The sequence below is a fragment of the Rhinopithecus bieti genome, unplaced genomic scaffold, assembly GCF_001698545.2.
Source record: "Rhinopithecus bieti isolate Rb0 unplaced genomic scaffold, ASM169854v2 scaffold_28121, whole genome shotgun sequence".
In the NCBI taxonomy this organism is placed as follows: domain Eukaryota; kingdom Metazoa; phylum Chordata; class Mammalia; order Primates; family Cercopithecidae; genus Rhinopithecus; species Rhinopithecus bieti.
In genome coordinates, this window is record NW_016813094.1 from 1589346 (window position 1) to 1607995 (window position 18650).

The 18650-nt window shown below is 36.0% G+C and overlaps 1 pseudogene; it reads right to left on the reverse strand.

Moving 5' to 3' along the window:
* The window catches only part of LOC108512390 (keratin, type I cytoskeletal 18-like), a 45604-nt pseudogene extending 27879 nt beyond the window's left edge, over positions 1-17725 (reverse strand).
* Between the last annotated feature and the right edge of the window lie 925 nt (positions 17726-18650).

Here is an 18650-nt window from a genome sequence, read left to right on the forward strand (position 1 = left end):
GTCAGTGCTGATGTTACCATTATTGCTCCAATTGTTGCACGTCTTTCCAGTTATTTTTTATGTGGGTGTATGTGAAAATTTGGCATTATGATAATGAATTAGTTATAGGGCAGGAGGGTTCCATAACCTCCGCCATAGTAGATTGCATCCAAATATGCTCTGCTGAACATAAGGAGTGGCCTTTGTTGTCTACGTTTCTTTGTAGGTGAAAGAGAGGTTATATTTGAAAAGAGTTATGATAAATGATCTCTGGGGACCATATGGGTACTGTGTGCACTTTAAACCTTATTCAATAAGGAGGCAATTCATAAGAAATGAAATATCTCCCATTATCAAGAAGAAAACAGAGGTTTTCTTTCTATTTATAAACCTGATTTAGTATTTTCCCATTATAAACTTGCATATTAACTTAGAGCCCAATTTTGTATCTTTTTCTAGCCTGTTAGTATTCAATAAAGAAGCACATGAAACAGGGAATACTAATTTACAGAAACATTTTCCAGTAAACATAAACCCTGTTGACATTGTGATTAACATAAAATCTCCCAGTAGTAGTTTTCTATGGAGATGACTGTACTTGTTGAATGATGATGCATTTGCTTCAGATATCTGTAGGTCTTTTTGTTTCAAACAGATACAATCAACCAAGACATATTGTTCCAAAGAAGAAATAAGCTAAACCATCTTCTTACCAAGGCCAGAGATTGATTGTTCTGATCTATTTCCACTCTGTAACTACTTAAAGCAATTCACTTTCATTTCCCACAAGAGGAGATTCAGAAGTGCATCAAAGACAAACTTGAAATTGGGTTAACCCCTTTGTTCTCAGTTTTTGCCACTTGGCATCAACTAGCTCTATAAAGAAAAGAGAAGCTTGGAGTTCCACTTATGACCTGATTTCAAAGGCTATAACTGAAACTCTTTGGGAAATAAGTGGTCATTTTTGTTCAATTATTTCATGTGATTTTTTTTCTAATTAAATTAGTGGAAACTGTTTTTGCTTCTAGGCACTAGTTAAGGTCTTGTTACACCAGTCCATTGGAATCGTATTTTAATTTATATACTTTTTAACTTCAAAAGGAGCAGTCATTTTAATTTCATATCCATTGCCTTGCCATCCACTGCTTCAATTTAATTTCAAATTTATTTTAAATTATGTGAACATGACCTGTTCAAAAAAATATTTGTGAAGGACACCTTTTTTCTTAGTTAAAAACTGAATATTCCTGCATGCATTCTTAAATGTACAATAAACCACACACTATGTAATTAGATTTAAGAACATGCAACACGACAAAGTGAAAATTAGCCATACATAGATTAAAATATTTATGGCAATATGCTCACTCAACCCATTCCTGCTTTTTTTCTAGTTGAAGATATTTGTGGTCTTAAGAGGTTTATTTCCCATACTAGTTTGTACTTCCATTTTCAGTTCTAAATAGAATCTGTTTTCTCCAGTTAAAATTCACGGGAGTTATCTGTTGTTCACTCTGTTTTTTTAGAAAGCAAGTTTGCCAAAAAATAAAATAAAATAAAATAAAGAGAGAGAGAGAGAGTTTTCCACATTTATGGGTGTGCAGAAGCAGTACCAAGGGCAGAAGTAGTTGTAGTGACAACTTCTTTATTCTTTTAATCCCTGCATTGGAGCTATACTATACATTCTCCGGATTCCAAGATGGCAAGAAGCCATTGATAGTGATAGGGGAGAAAAGGGAATTTATTTTCCTCACTCATGTCAAGGTTAATGGCTTACACTCCTATAACAGAACATAGATTAACATGAGGAAAGCATAACAAATTTATTTAACCAAAGTTTAATATGACATGGGAGCCTTCAGAAGTGAAGACCCAAGGATCCACGGCAAACTCTATTTTTATGATTAGGTTCAATAAAACTGGATAGTTGTGTAGAAGTATGACTGGACAAAAATGGGGTATGAACTACTGGTGATGAACTTGGAGGAACTTAGCAAGGCTTATATGTTCAGATTCTTCTTGGCCTGTGGACATACGGTAGAACGCCCTGGAAATGAGGTTCTTACAACCTACTACCAGGTAAGGAGGGCCAAAGAATTTTCTTTAGACCATGCATCAGGGGAGAAAGGTGGGAGGTGGTCAGAGTAACCTTCTCGCCCCTGCAGTTTTCTCAATGACCAACTTGCCATATTGTGAAGTGTCTTGTTCTCAGCCCTGACACAGAATTTTAGGCAACTGTTGATTTATTGCTTCCAACATACAAAGAGTAACCTAGAGCAAGTTGTATATGTTCTGAGAAAGTTTCTTTGAGATTCAGCCTAGAATCTGGATTTTCGAAATTTTCACAAATTTTATAGGCAACAAGCTCTTGGTTAAAATAACTAGACATGGCCCAGTGCAGTGGCTCATGCCTGTAATCCCAGCACTTTGGGAGGCCAAAGTGGACGGATCACGAGGTCAGGAGATCGAGACCATCCTGGCTATTATGGTGAAACCCTGTCTCTACTAAAATACAAAAACAAAAAAAAATTAGCCGGGTATGGTGGCACATGCCTGTAGTCCCAGCTACTTGGGAGGCTGAGGCAGGAAAATGGCATGGACCCCGGGAGGGGGAGCTTGCAATGAGCCGAGATCGTGCCACTGCACTCCAGCCTCGGCGACAGAGCAAGACTCAGTCCCCCCAAAAAAAGAAAAAATAGACTTTTATGAACCGAGTCTTGACTGATCCAGACACTTAAAAGCACTAGGATTCACATGCATTCATTCACATTTTTTTACTACTCACTTGCAATTTATTTTCACCCTCAAATGCCTATTTGGGGATTATTTTCACTTCTGATAGAGAAGGACATGTGTCTAAAATCCAATTTTTATCAAATTTCTGTCGTATTAGGATTATTGCCATGCTCTTCCTGTGTCTTTCTGTGTTCTTTCCTGCTTAGAAGTGTTTTTCCTTTAATAAAATAAAAAAGATAGTATTAGCAAACGGGAAAAAAAAGCAAATACAACAACAACGGCAACAACAAAAACAGAAATATACATATGAAAATAAGGCACATCTACTGATCAATTTACCATCTATATAGTGGTTAATTGGAAATAGCATTCCCATTAATTATGTAATAACTTAGTACCATTTTGTGATCTAAAGCAAAGAACTTTATGTTCACTTGTCAAAATGCCCTGAAACAAAGCACCACAGAGTGGATCTGCAAAAAGAAGGTCTTTATTCATGGTTAACTTGAGGGTCACTGTGAAAGTAATACTCCCCTGCCTTCTGACCATAAGCAAACGTTTTATATGTCTCAGGGAAGCAGGTTGATCAGGAGTAAAAAGAACAAGGAAACAAGAATGTGTGGTGCTAGGCAAAGTAGTTTTCTAAAGCAAATGGCCTCCGGGTAAGCAAGGCTGGAAAAGTATGTTCTGCAGGTTCAAGTTAAGAAGGAAAACTGACAGTTTAAGCAAGTTTTGAGTTTGGCAAGTACTTTAAGGCTAGAGGAATATTGTTGTAGATGTTACACAAAAGATCTTAATATTTATAATCTGGAACAATAGATCAGTTTGTTCTGGGTGTCTTAAAAAGGCACATACCTTTATCAAACCTGAGACACTGTACACTTAAGATCTGTGCTTTCTATTGTAAGTAAAATCTCAAAAGAAAAATAATTAAAATGGTGAATTCTAAGTAACGATGTGCATGCTATTTATGGAAAGCTGAACTGACTTCTAAATTTTACTTTTAGACATCATAAATAAAATGGAATAATAGATGGATAAAATGTTGCATAGATATAAATAACATGCAGTACCATGTCAATGGTAGACATTTGACAGATATATTAATGGACACTATAATATTATTTCAACTATGCTACATATTTGAAAATTTTCTAAAATATTTGGAAAAGAAGCAGCATTTTAAAAGACAGAATTCAGTAAGAGTTTATGAATACTATGATGTTTGAAACAAAAAACATAAATAAGTGATTATATTTTCTTAGGGAGCAGGGCAGGCATGCAGCATGCGTAGGAATTCTATAGTAAAAGAAACTAACTCCACAATCCGCTTTATTACTATCCTTTAAGTAACCTTGCTGAAATCAAATACATGATATAATGAAGATAATAATATATCTCATGACTTCTCATTGTATTGTGAAGATTAATGTTCAAATTACTATGCAAATATATATTTGTATTATTCAAGTTAAGGATTCCATTTAATAACACTCTAGCAATACACAAATTCAATGCTTGCCTTTTAAGCACAGATTGGAAGGTCAGAAAGTGAAATTTTCCTCTCTAATCCTTGGGGTTTCTTTCCCTTCTATTTTAGGCCGGTGTTAATTGCTGATAAATGGTGGCAATTTGTTAGAAGCAGACAGGATTGTATCTAACCAGTGGAGCAGAGTAAAGCATTGTTAAGCAAAACCTCTCAGATTTCATGGAGATCTGCGAAAAACAGTATAAAGGCAGCATTGAGGTTAGTCTCCATTAGAAAAAGGAAGAGACCAATACAATGACAATACAATCTGTCCCGTTGTTAACTGAGACACATGAAAGTGCGATACCAGCAATATCCACAGGGTTATTGACAGAAATGAGGACTAGTGCATTCATTTCCTATTGTGGCATAACAGAGGACCACTCCCGTGGCAGTTTAGAACACACATTTATTACGTGACCGATTCCATGGTTCAGGAGTGCTGCACAGGTAAGCAGGGACTTCTGCTCAGGGTCTCTCTGGTTGAATTCAAAGTTGGCAGGGACTACTATCTCATCTGAAGTTCAGAGTCCACTGTTCAAGTTGGCATGTTTTTTTTGATAGAATTCAGTTCCTTTTGTTTGTAGAACCAAAGTCCGCCCCCTCACTTTGTTTTTTGATAGTTGTCAGACAGAGTTTAGTCTCAGCCCCTGAAGGTTGCTCTCAGATTCCATCCACATGCCTCTGTCACAGCATGGAAACTTGTTTCTTCAAAGCCAGCAGGAGACTCTCCCTCAGGTCTGCTGTAATGGATGGAGTCTTATATAATGTCACATAATCACAAGAGTTACTATCCCTTTAAATTTAGAGGTTCTGTCCATAGTCAAGCAGAAGGGAATGCACAGAGTGTCCATCAGGCGACAGGAATTTTAGGGGCCATCCTAGAATTCTGCTGACCACAGATAGGTATGTTGACAAGAAAATTAATATTGTCTTAATTTTAAAATTTCAAAAAAAAATGTTCATCCAGCTTGTCGAAGAAGATGACTGATTCATGAATAGAGAGCAAAAATAATAATGAAATACTAGGTCATTAATGATTCCAATAAAATAGGGAAAGTTTGAAGTGAATGAACTGAGAACATTGGGACTCAAAAAGGAAACTAACAGAAGCAAATTACAGCTTTGGGTTTTTGCAACCTATACAGAAACCTTACAGAGGCAGTGAGACAATCGAAAAAAGAACGTCATGATCCAAAGACATCACTGGACTCATGAAGGATGTCATCACCAGTCTGCATGGTAACTAAAGAATGAAAGGTCAGTATAGTCTGAACAACATCAAAATTCATTAATTTACTCGTTTCTTCATTTACTTAGTAAAGTTGTCTTCATTTGTGTCCATATGCCTATTACCAATTGTCATCTTTCTGGTGTTATATAAAAGTGAAAAAGAGAGCTCTCACTCTCAAGAAGATCCCTTCCTACTGTGAAAATACTCAAAGGAAAAAAAAAAACTGGCAATAGCAGAGAGCAAATGACGGTGGTGTGCATAGGACTTTCTAGTTGCTTAAGAGGGGCACCTAACATGAACATTGCTTTTCCTAGCATTGATGACATTTTCCTAGCATTGATGACACTTTTGTTGCCCTAAGTTCAATTTGGACTGGGCTAAGAAAGAAACCCATGATCAATGTTACAAACAGAGTGAAGTACACATTTAAAGGGATAAAATTATGACAGGCTCTTGGGGAAGCAAACAAATGGATAACAAAATAGTACTTTGGTTTGACTAGAACACATGTGGTGTGACAGGAACTGGCAAAGACGTGGATCAGTAGGGAAGATTTATATGTGGGTGATAAGTGATTAAGAGAGATCCGGATAGGAGTTTTATCTCCATCAGTAAAAGTAGATTACTTGGGCCAATTAATCAAGCTTTCCAATTCTCAGTTTCATCATCTTAGAATGGGGTAATATCTATCACAAGGATATAGTAGACCAAAAGAGATCAAGAATATACAGCCTGTACTCATGCTTGGCACTGAGAGAATCTTCAGTACATAGCAACTATCATTAACTAGGTAATTAGTTAAATTCTAGGCAAAGGAAATTTTTTTAAAAAATCCAATAAATGGTTTAAAGCAGGTGGGTGTGGTGTAGGTGGCAGCAAGATGAGATCTGTATTTTAGAAATATTGCTCCATCAAGAGCTTAGAACATTGATTAAAAGGAATTGAGGCTGGAGGCAGGGAGATGAATAAGGGCATAATAATGGGACCTTTCGCTAAGTTCATGGCAGTAAAGACAGTGAGCAGAGGAAGGATTTGAGAGACATCTAGAGTAGAAACATTAAAAGTTGATGATGAACTGAGAAGGAAAAACATCAAATGATTCTTAAGGTCTCACATTTGGCTGATTAAATTAATAGCAGCATTATATACTGATGAAACAAGATATGTTATAAAGAAAATAAAAAAGATAACATTTCAATTCTTATTCAACTACTCCCACCCCAAAGAATTAAGGGCAGATGGGGAGACCACGGAGAATTTTGCAGGGCTGGAAGCTGTGAAAGAAAGTGATTGGCAGAAAGAGGCAGAAACTGCCAATGAGGGTGAAAGGAGAGCCCTCAAGAGCCAAAATAGGAAGGAGATTGTGATTTTGAATGTGTGGGTGTTAAGGCTTTTATTAACATTCCTTTTTAAAGATGGTGTAGAACATCTAGGATCTTGGAGGAGGATGGTGGCAGGTTGTGGTCCAGGAAGGCTGGCTTGACCAGGTACTGCCAAATTCTGCAAATCTCCTTGTATCCAGATATAACACAGAAACAGCCAAAGCATCCACCTGCATACAAACCTCAGGTCTCAGACAATATATGTTCCTGCAGGGCACAGTGTAAACTAAGATTACAGGACTGAACCACAGGGTTCTGGAAAATTTACTTCCTCTGAACTTTATCAGGCCCTGGAGAGGGAGAGTCCTCAGAAGTGCTGAGTTTTAATTTTTGATACCACAGATAAGAAAGGTTATTTAAATTAGAAAGATAAAAATAATGCATGTTTTCATATAATCTGATATAGGCGAAACATAGTGGAAATAATTTTGCTAATTGCATGTAAAACTGTGAGAAGTTTGTAAGACAATGTTGCAAGATCTTGAATGACATGTGAATTTGCTTCTGGGAAGAGACATTTGGAATAGAGATATAAATTTGAAGGTCTTCAATGTATAGGTAAAAGGCAAGATGTTGGGCATATATTATGTCATCCAAAGTTGAAGAATGTAGATTGAGACTTGAAAAAGGTCACAGACAGAAACCTTAGAGATATCTTCTTTCTATGTGTGGGAGAAAGAAGGGCTACCAAAAAAGAATGAGACCAAAAATTACCATCTTACCACTATCTTATAAATAACTTTCTGGAGAAGAAGAAAAACCAGAAAACAAAGATTCTTTAGGTCACATTAAAGGAAAGAGCCTTAAAAAATAAAGAAGGATCCATAGTAAGATAAGAAGTAAGAAATTATTGAAAGGTGAACTAAAATAAATATATCCTGAAAAATATCAATTGGATTTAGTAATTAGACTCCAATGAGACAAGTCTTAATTTTTTTAATAGCTTAATTTAAACCGTTATAGATTATGTCAGTGGTAAAATGTCATTTAAAAATATTGTGCCTATAATTTTCTTCTCAATAACTTCAGAAGATAGGACAGTCTTCTTCATCATGTTTATGATTCAGAAATCAGAGCCTTGATGAAACATGGTAATTTTTTTCAGTGTCTCACAATTAATAAGAGACAGGCCTTGGATTTAGATGTGTTTTAGTAGATCTCAAAGGAGAAAGGTTACTGGAGGAGGTTCAGGTTGCTGTGAAATCTGCTCTGCCACTTGGGTCATATGATGCAGAAGATCTAAAGAGAATGGGGATGCTAAGTGGTGTCTCAGGCCACTTGTCATCCTCATTAAAAAAAAAAAAAAATAAGACTTCCAGAAAGAGCTCTAGGATTCTGAGGCAACATAATGCTATGACAGAGTCAATCACTCTTGAAAGCAGCAGTTTCTAATTACCCTGCATTAAGTAACAAGTGGTATTTTGCATCATGAGCTGAAATTTCACAGTTTCACTGAGTCATTCAGTTGAATGGGAACAGCTATAATCTATTGTGTGTTGAAGATGCATGTCCAGAATTAGGCCCAAACAAATCCAGAAGTTAAAAATAAATTATATAAGTAGGTGGCTTAGATCCCATAGCATCTAGCTGTTGAATTGGTGCCTCTTCCTTAGCTTGCGCTTGTGGACACATAATGTCTCTCCTAGGACAATCGCCAAAGAAGGAACTAATTGGGTCTGGCTCATCAATGGATTGATATAATACATTGATAGTCGCAGTTGACCTAGTCAGGGACTGGGCCTATAATATGATGATAAAAGGATATGAACAAATTTGAGAGTGGTAAGTGTATAGACGTTCTGTCTGAATTCAGGGAGAAGCAACCCACGGTACAGGTGAAGATGGAGTCCCAGATGGTAAATAGTAAATAGGTTGCCTGGTTGATCGAGGACTTGGAGGAAAAACAAATGAAAAGAGAAAAGAAAATGTTGAGAATGGTGATGCATTCAGACTGTGTTTCTGAGTTCGAAATATCCGATCTTTCGTTCGACCAGAGATTATCCACTAAAAAAAGAGGCACGAGACAGCCAAGTGGATAGTATACCTGGCTAGCTTAAATGTCAGCCAGCCTCCCTCTTTAGCCATTTAAGTGCTGCTGCAAAAGTCTCATGAATGAACTAACCATGGCTGCTGCTTTTGAGGTGACCCTACGCTAAGACAAACAGGTTTGAAAGGCAGGTCCTCTGAGCCCCCCTGAGTAACTTGTTTTTGCGATTGTCTGTTGTTGATGTCAGTCAGTTGATGACTCTGGTCTCACAGGAAAGTTGTTTCTAATATATCAACCCCCATAGCTTTTCAACTCTTTCTAATACTATGGCAAGGCATTTTTGTCAAGTCCATCTAGCTCATTATCATATCCAAACTTCAATAAGTCATTCTAGCAACATGTTAGCACAGCTCCAATATCCTGGCTAAAATTAAATCTTGTATAATGGAAGAATAAAAGTAAGCTTAATTTTTTTTTTTTTTTTGCCATCCAACTTTACATTCTGCCACTTCTAAAAAATATCTTTTGAAAACTAACTATATTTTCTTAAATTTCATCTCAATACATGATAGCAATGCCCTAGACTTCCTCTGGAGTTTACATTACTTCTTACTTGATACAGATTCTCTCCACAGAGGTTGGTGTGGAAGAGAAGTTAAATATTAAATTTAAACTCAATTAAACATGGACACAAACAATGGTCACCAAGTTCTGGAACAAGCTGTATGAGCCCCTTGAGGCATTCATCCAACACTGTTTCTTAGAAGTCTCTATTTCAATCTATTCCTATATGTTAGTTATTGAAAAACAACAGGCAGTCACAAAAGCAAGTTGACCTTTTTGTGTTCCTTGAGCCCAGCTGGGAAGGGCCCTTGTGACTGGGCTTCATGCCAAGCAACTCGTTACAAAAAGAACTAGGGTCCCAGACTGCGCCAAAGCTTCATGAGACCTCTCTTGTCTGTGCACGGATGAGTGGCAGACTCTGGAGCCCAGGTGTTGCCTCCCGGTCTGGTGGTGAATCCTTTATAATCTGGTGAGTGCAGTGTCTGACTCTGGAGCTCAGGCTGATGCTTTCTGGACTGGTGATGAATCCTTCATAGTTGGGTGAGTGTAGTGTCTGACTCTGGAGCCCAAGCTGTTGCTTCTCGGTCTGGTGATGCTTTCTCCATAGTATAGTGAGTGTAAATATATACATTATCTTTTCCCTTCTCCCCTTTCCATATCAGTTTGCTTATTATATCATTTGCTTATTATATCTATATTGCCATATACTTTGCATAAAGGCTGCTTACCCTTAAAAGTATTGAGTATACCTTTTCTTTTCCCCTCATGCGTCTCCTGCACAGAACAGTTGGTCTAAAAACAATGCGAATTATTCTCTTTAGTAAATTGGAGAAAGGAAGAGGAAAAGTGTCATCTGGTAAAGCAACTTCTTCAAATGTGATCTTTGCAAGGTTTTGAGATAAGGGGAACCTGCTCTTGTTCACAAAGAAATAAAGTAGCTACTTAAACAGAAGCTTCAAGAAAACCTGAGCATTCAAAATTCTCAGTCTGCTGTCCAAAATTTCACATACCAGAATAAGGGTATGTACTCATACCAATCATGACACTATTTTTGACCTAGGATATGTATCATGGTTTAGCGTTCAATCTCCTATTAGCTTTCCTACCCTTACCTTTGAATTCCTGGCCTGATTTTCACCACAGTCAGGCCTGAGGCTATAAGAGTTTTATGCCTCCTTAATGCTACCAAGAACTCCTCTGCTTTTCAGAGCATGTTATGGCTTGAGAGTTGGCTGACCTAAACCTGTTACTTCCTTTTCTTAGAGTTTCCAAAGCAAGCAAATAAAGCCAGACAACTTTACAATTTTTATAATCATCATTGGCCTCATAATGTTCAAGTGTCACATATATTACTTAACCCAAATTATAATAAGAAAAGAAATGTCATAGAGACTGATAAATGATGGAGACAAGGAAATATCATGACAGATACTACAGTTGACAAGATGTTAAGCATAACTTCAAAGCATAGGGTTTTTGTTTCATTGTACTTTTTTATATTAAAAATATCGTTTACATAAAGAAAAATGCACTCTTTTACAGTATATAATATTCGAAGGTTAAAAAAAATGTATATAGTAGTGTAATCATGACCAAAACCAATACAAAGAACAATTCCAAGAGTTTCTGAAATTCTTGTATGCCCATTCCTCCCAATCTCAGTCACTCAAAAACACTTTCCTTACAGTTTGATCTTTTCTAGAATATCATATAAATAAAATCATACCATATGTAGGCTTGGAGGATGGCTTCTTTCCCTTGCCTTCTAGCAGTTAAGATTCTCCGATGTTGTTGCAAATATCAATGATTTAGCCTTTTTAAATTTCTGAGTTGTTCTGTACGAATATACTTCAGTTTATCAATTCACCAGCTGAGCAATATTTGGATTGTGTCTACTTTTATTACAACATGTCTTCTAATGACAAGAAACGGACAAATCTTTTGGAAAATACACACCCAGTCAAAAAATAAATTCAAAATATAAATAGTTACATTTCAGTTTCTAAATTTCACAAAGAAAATGCTAGCTCCAAATATACTCACTAGGGACTATCTAAACAGTTTTCAAAAATAATATTGATCTTATATAAGTGTTCCAGGTAATAGAAAAGAGAGAAAATGTTCTGATTCATTTTGTGAAAGAGCAAAAAAAAAAAAAAAAAAAAAAGAAAAGCAAAATCAGACAAGGATATTAGAGAAAAATTAAAGGTTAATATCTTTCATGAACACAGATGAAAACAATGTTGCAAAATAGCATAAACAGAAGATTCTTGCAAAACAAATGTAACAATATACAGAAGAAATAATATATGATAGAGAAGTGGAGCTTGCTTTAGAAACATAAGGTTTCAACATTTGAAATTAAATCATTATGATTTACCTTATTATCACATATTAGTGTGTTAATATCAAATGTACTAATGTGTTTAAATGTATTATTATGTTAAAATAAAAGGAAGAACTTAGTTTATCTTAATAGGTACAGAAAATATTACTTGACAAAATTCAACTTTTGTTAATCATTTATTTCTTAATGGCAAGAAAATTAAATAAAAATATAATGTCTCTGTCTTTCCATACTAGCACAAAAGCAAGATAAAGTTGTCCATCTCAACAATTCCATTGTTGATATAGTAAGAATACCAACATTATATTAGTATTCTTACTCTGGGAACTATAGCAATTAAAATAAATAAAATGTACAAATCTCAGAAATAAATGTATTAACTTCAGAAAGAAAAAAACTAATATTAGCAAGTACATGATTATATATGCACAAAATAAAAAAATCTAAACATTTAGAATTAATGTTAATTTCATTCAACATTCAAAAATCAATTGAATATGTATATATTAGCACCAAATGACTAGAAAATAAATGTAAAAGTATGTTTTCAATATCATTAAAATCAAACACATGTAACTTTTTTTTTAAAATTTTTTTGAGACAGAGTCTCACTTTGTCACCCAGGCTGGAGTGCAGTGGCGTGATCTCGGCTCACTGCAATCTCTGCCTCCCAGGTTCAAGCGATTCTCCTGCCTCAGGCTTGCAAGTAGCTGGGACTACAGATGTGCACCACCACAGTTGGCTAATTTTTTTTTTGTATTCTTAATAGAGACAGGGTTTCACCATGTTAGCCAAGATGGTCTTGATATCGTGACCTTGTGATCCTCCTGCCCGGCCTCCCAAAGTGCTGGGGTTACAGGCATGAGCCACTGCTTCCGGTCCTCAAATTTTAAACAACAACAAGTAATTCAGAAGAGTTCCTATAGCTTCACATGTTTACTGGTATTCTGTAATGTTTTTAAATTAATTCAGAGGGTGTGCAGTGGTATTTCATTGTAGTTTTATTTTGTATTTCTCTTACTTCTAATTGTACTGAGTACATTTTCATGGACTATCATGCCATTGTTTTTCTATATATTCCGGCATGACATCAGTTCATATCATTTGTCCATTAAATAAATATTTTAAAAATATAGTAAACATAATAGCTGTATTAATAAATAAAATGTATATGAGGCACTACATAAAGATTCCTGGGAAAAATCTTACCTATATATTGAACCAACAATGATAGAACACAAAAACACACAAAAAATGGGAACTTAGTATTTGGAGCCACATTTATTGTGGAGCCTTTTGCCTATTCTGAAAGACGATTGAGTTTGCAGAGGGCTCTGACAGCCTCCGTGTCTAGGGAAACAAAAGTTGCTTTCTGATATTGGAATGCTAAGACACAGGCACTAATATAAATATAATTCTGTTTCAGTTTAACTTCAAGAAGGTAAAAGAATATTCACAATTGTAGCTCAAAACTGGAAAATATAAAGAATATACAACATATTTGAAAAAATTTAGATAATTTGTAGTGAAAATAGCCTCCAATACAAATTTGAAAATTAACAAGCTAAAAGATTCTTCTTAATTCAACACAAATAATGCAACAAAGGAAAACCAGTGACAACTTCAGAAGACAGAGCAAGAAACAGTAGATAGTGAGACAAATCTAATATAACCATATTTTGAGAGAGCATAAAAATCTGGCACAGAAATAATATTTGATGACATAATGTAACCAGGCAGTTTAGATTCAAGATGCATTTTTAAACATTTTTCTGCTTCTCTAGTCTTAGCTTTGAGATGTGCTTCAAAAATCCTTCCCTTCCCTTCCTGGCACTGCGTTTGGTTATCTAATTATTTGCTGCCTTAAAATTTCCAGGGTTAATATTGAAATGAACCAGGACTGGATACTCAGCTGGGGAATTTCCTCCCATTTAGAGATCACTTCAAGTCGATTACGCTACAACCCAGTCATTGCTGAGATGGTGTCAGCCTGTACTTCAGATGGACACTAACTGAAGTTGGTTATTGAAGCAACACATGCAGACCCCATATCCTGGACCATTCTCGTGTGCTTCTCATACTTAGTTTCTCTTCTTAAATTCATTCGAAATTGTGTTTTAGAGGCATGAGCCAGGCCATTTCCAAACTGCTATTTGATTAACAAAGCTGCTTTCCCTTCACTAAACCTTACCTTTTAATAGGCTTCTCAGGCAGTGAGCACCGGGACTTGTATGTGGTTACAATACTAACTAAGGATTTCGTAATTTTCATCAAAGACTGCAACTCAAAGATTCAAATTATGAAATCCACGTAGGAAAAAAAAATTTTACAAGAGATGTGAAGGTACAACCACACTGGAATAACTTACCCGAGTTTTCCCTCCTATCAGATCAACCATAAATCTAGAAAAATAATGACAAAGCTATTTTCAGACACTAGATTGCATCCAGATCAGGATTGTGATCCTTAGAAGAAGAAAAAGACACACACACTGTCCGTGAGCTGGGGCGTCGTGCTTAAATGTAGTATGCAGTTTTGCTGAACTGAAAATGCAGGACTTCGGTGCTACTGAAGCTAGAATTTATGGGCAGAATATGAGAGGGAACATGACTACACAGTGCTGAAGCCCCAGAGGGTGAGCAGGGGTTACCATTGGTTCTTGGCTGGGGAATTAGCTGCACGCAGGCAGGGTGAATGTTCCTGGGGCTTTTTGATGAGTTATTTCTGAGGGACTGGGAGCCAAGCAGAGGTGTCAGAGGTCATGCAGGCTTGGGAAGTGCAGGGATCCTGTCCCAGCCTGGCTAGAGAGACCTCACTGTGTACACTGCACATTCAGCAGACACCTCAGAAAAGTCATGCCTTAGCAGTAAGGACTTACACCCTTGGATAAGAAAAAGTGACTAAAGACATAACAAAAATAAGCAAGTTCCAACAAAAATTAAAATCACACTGAAAGGGTCAAAAAAGTCTACCAGTAACTTTGGTTTAGACAAAATTAAAACACCGAATAATAAGATATAAAAGAACCAGATGGAACCTACATATATTATCTGATATTTAAAATTTACTGTATAAACATAACAGCAGATTGGAGATAACAGAAATAAGAGTCAATAAACTTCAAGATATATTGGTAGGAATTGTTTGATTGGCAGGAATGCGAGAAAATAGTCAAAAATAAAGAAACAGAGCATCAGTGATACTCAGTAAGGAAAGAAAGGGAGTTGGGGGAAGAAAGAGAGAGGGACAGAGACAGAGGCAAAGGGAGAAAAATATTTAATGAAGTGAAGTCAAAATGTTCCCAAAATTTAAAATTAAAACATCAAAGCTATAATTCCAAGATTGATTAACTGTAAGCATTTTAAATACAAATAATGTCATACCTAGACACATTATAATTGAATGGTGAACATAAAATAATAAGAAAATTTTGAAAACGCCCGAAGAGGGCTAAAATGACCTATTATACCTAGGAAAGCTACTAAATGAATGATGGTTTACTTCTGAGAGGTTAATGAAAAAAGCACAAAGTGCTGAACAATGATAGAACAAACTCAGGATCATATATTTAATGAAAATATCCTTAGAAAATGCAAGTAAATAAAGGCGTTTTCAGACAGACCACATTGGAGAGGATTTGAAAACAGTTGACCTTCACTAAAACAAATGCTCTAGGGAGGTTTTTAAGATGAAGGAAATGGAACGTGATGGACATTTGAATGTAGGGTAAATATTAAAGGACACCAGTGACAATAAATATGCACAAATATAAAATACTATTTGTTGTCCTAATTTACTTAAAAGACATTTGCATGTTTGAGACACAAAATATACTGTTGGGTTTAAAATATACATAGAGGCCGTGCACGGCGGCTCATGCCTGTAATCCCAGCATTTTGGGAGGTCGAGGCGGGTGGATCACCTGAGGTCAGGAGTTCGAGACCAGCCTGGCCAACATGGTGAAACCCAGTCTCTACTAAAAATACAAAAAAATAGCTGGACATGGTGGTGGGTGCCTGTAGTCCCAGCTACTAGGGAGGCTGAGGCAGGAGAATCACTTAAACCCAGGAGATAGAGCTTGCAGTGAGCCGAGATGGTTCCATTGCACTCTAGCCTGGGCAACAAGAGTGAAACTCTGTTTCAAACAAACAAATTAATTAATTAATTACATATATATAGAAGTAAAATCTACAAATTTATAGCAAAATAGACAGTGATATTTAGAATTACATTGTTGAAGGGTTTTCTTTGTATTTCATGTAAGTTGTCATGACATTAATTCTAAATTATTTGTGTCAACATAGCTAATACCACTGTAGTTACACAGGAGATTAGTTCATTGTAATGGTGACTGTCTTAAACCTTGAGATGTACTTATCTCACGGGACCTGGTTAAGAAAAGATAAAAACTAAGTAAAAAACAAAACATTCTATTCTTACTCTACTTAATCTTCCTGTGGAACTTCATTCATTTCTACAATTTCAACTAGCATGCATATACTCATATCTCTCAAATAGTGAACACCAGCTTACCTATGGAATGTTTATCTTTGCTAATTTCACCTCAAAATTTACATATACAGAACTTGCCATGTCATTTTCATCTCCAGTTATACTAAGAGTAGGTGTCTTATCTCAGGGAATGGCGACACTCTCCATTTGCTGCACAAGCCGCTGCCTAGGGAGCATCCTTTACCTGCCCCTCACCTAGCCCTCATCTGGGATGTCACAGCAGCAAGACTTTGACCATATAACAATTGTTGAGAAACAATATTTGTGTTAGTCTTCTGAGGCCATACAGCTGCAGTGCAGATGCATAGCTTTGTAATGGTAAAAAAAAAAATAAAAATAAAAATAGAATAGGAACTCAACTTACCTGTTTAACCCTCAATTATTATTATACAAATCCTCATAACAATGTGATATAATTTCTAATGGTGCAGAGACTACAGCCAATAGAAGGAACCCAGCTGAGACATTTAGGTGTATTTACTACCCTACATTAACTCTGTTTACAATACTTAGGGAAGTTGAAATGTCTTTACTAGAGAGATAAGAAAAATTGCTCCTTAACGGGAACCCCATTATGGTTCCCTTCAATATATTATTTTTGTTTAGTTTTGTGATTATTTTTTGTCAAAGGAACTTATTTTATAATGTTTGGGATTGTTTTGATGTCCTATACAACATTTACTTCATCAAGCAAGTTGCAAATTGACCTTCCACCAGATGAAAACATCAGGTGTCAGCTTATTAGAAAGAACATTCCAGGATGCTCAGAATGAGAAAATATGCATCCTTCAGCCAAATTGATTAATTAATGAGTACCCCAGATGGGAGAGGTTATGGTCAATGTAAGAGAAATTTTACCTTGGTACGGAAATATTTTAACCATATATATTTTAACCAATTACGTAAATGAATACACTGTGAATAACAAATAACTGGAGATATATAAGCTCAACTCAACATGCTTTGATTTTATTCCCTGTGTTCTAATGCCTTTTGATATAAACTTGCCTACAATCCCCAGAGTAAGAAGATTTTATGGGCCCTATAAAAATTAATTAGCCAAAAGAAAAATCTAATTGGTTAGGGGATACAAGAGACATTAATACCCATTAGATAGTTCAAGTCCTAGTGGTCGCAGATGAATCAATTTGTCTCTTTTCCATGTTAAATAGAGCAATCAAGGTTTATAGGACTGCACTGTAAACATAAAGGGTCAGTAACACCTTTTCAGACACATTTGTCCTTGCACTAAATTATGACCCTTAATTAGTAAATTTTAACTAGACTGTAAAATGAAGATCTTGATGCTTGGATGAAGGGGCCAAACAAATTATAGTCTATTGGCAAAATCCTATGACATTAGACAGGGGATAAATCTCTTTCTTGCTGGGGGCAAATGAAGGTTTGTGTGAGGTTAAACTTCTTGCCAACAGAAAAAAATACCTTTTCCCCGCATCGTCCCTGTAATGGACTTGACCAGAAATACCGCTGTGCCTGGGTTGATGAGGCTGTTATCACTACCGGTGTGACTTATTTAGTCAAATGCCTTTTAGAGAGGCTACAGTGAAAAATTGCCAAACAGAGGAGCCCAGAGACCTTATACTTGGCTGGAATGAAAGAGAATGGAACTACTGGTTTTGCTTTTACTCACGCTATTAGCTTCTCAGAAAAATGCAGAAGGAAAGTTAAAAACGGGTGAGCTGACAGTCTAATCAGCAAAGTCATGCAAGGCTATATAGTAGTCTGATTTTCAAAGTGGTTGCAACGAATTGACAAAAACTTACCATCTCACAGTGAAATACCACGTAGCCTTCCAAACTCTGTGATTAAAGAGTGACATCAGCTTCTGACAAAACAGCATCAAAATCTACTGATATTGCATCTGCTGCTGGTTTAAACCTACACTGGACACTCCATGCTGGTTTATTCCTACATTAAGAGTGGTTGCTGAATTGGACCACCATGATTGACTGACCACTTATAAAATAAGACTAAAAAATATCCTGAAGTGACAACTGAAGACAGGCTATTTGAAAGACTGAATAGAAAAGAAAAGAAAATTAAAAAACAGATTGCTTGGCTTAAAACCCAAGTCCAGAAATAAAACCTAGTTATTTTATGAGTGGGTTATTGATAAATGTTCAGATTTGATAAAAACCCCAGATATCCTGATAATCTATATAAAAGAGAAATTTCCAAAATGGGATGAAAATGACACAGCACTCTGTTTGATATGTTAACCACTGTATCAACCAGAAGTGGTTAAGAATGTTATGGGGTGATGCTATCTTCCTGAATTGACTTTGGAAGATCCAAGTACCTTTTTCCAAAACAATCCCCCTCATTTAAATAAAGCTATATAATCTCAATATCTTTCTCAT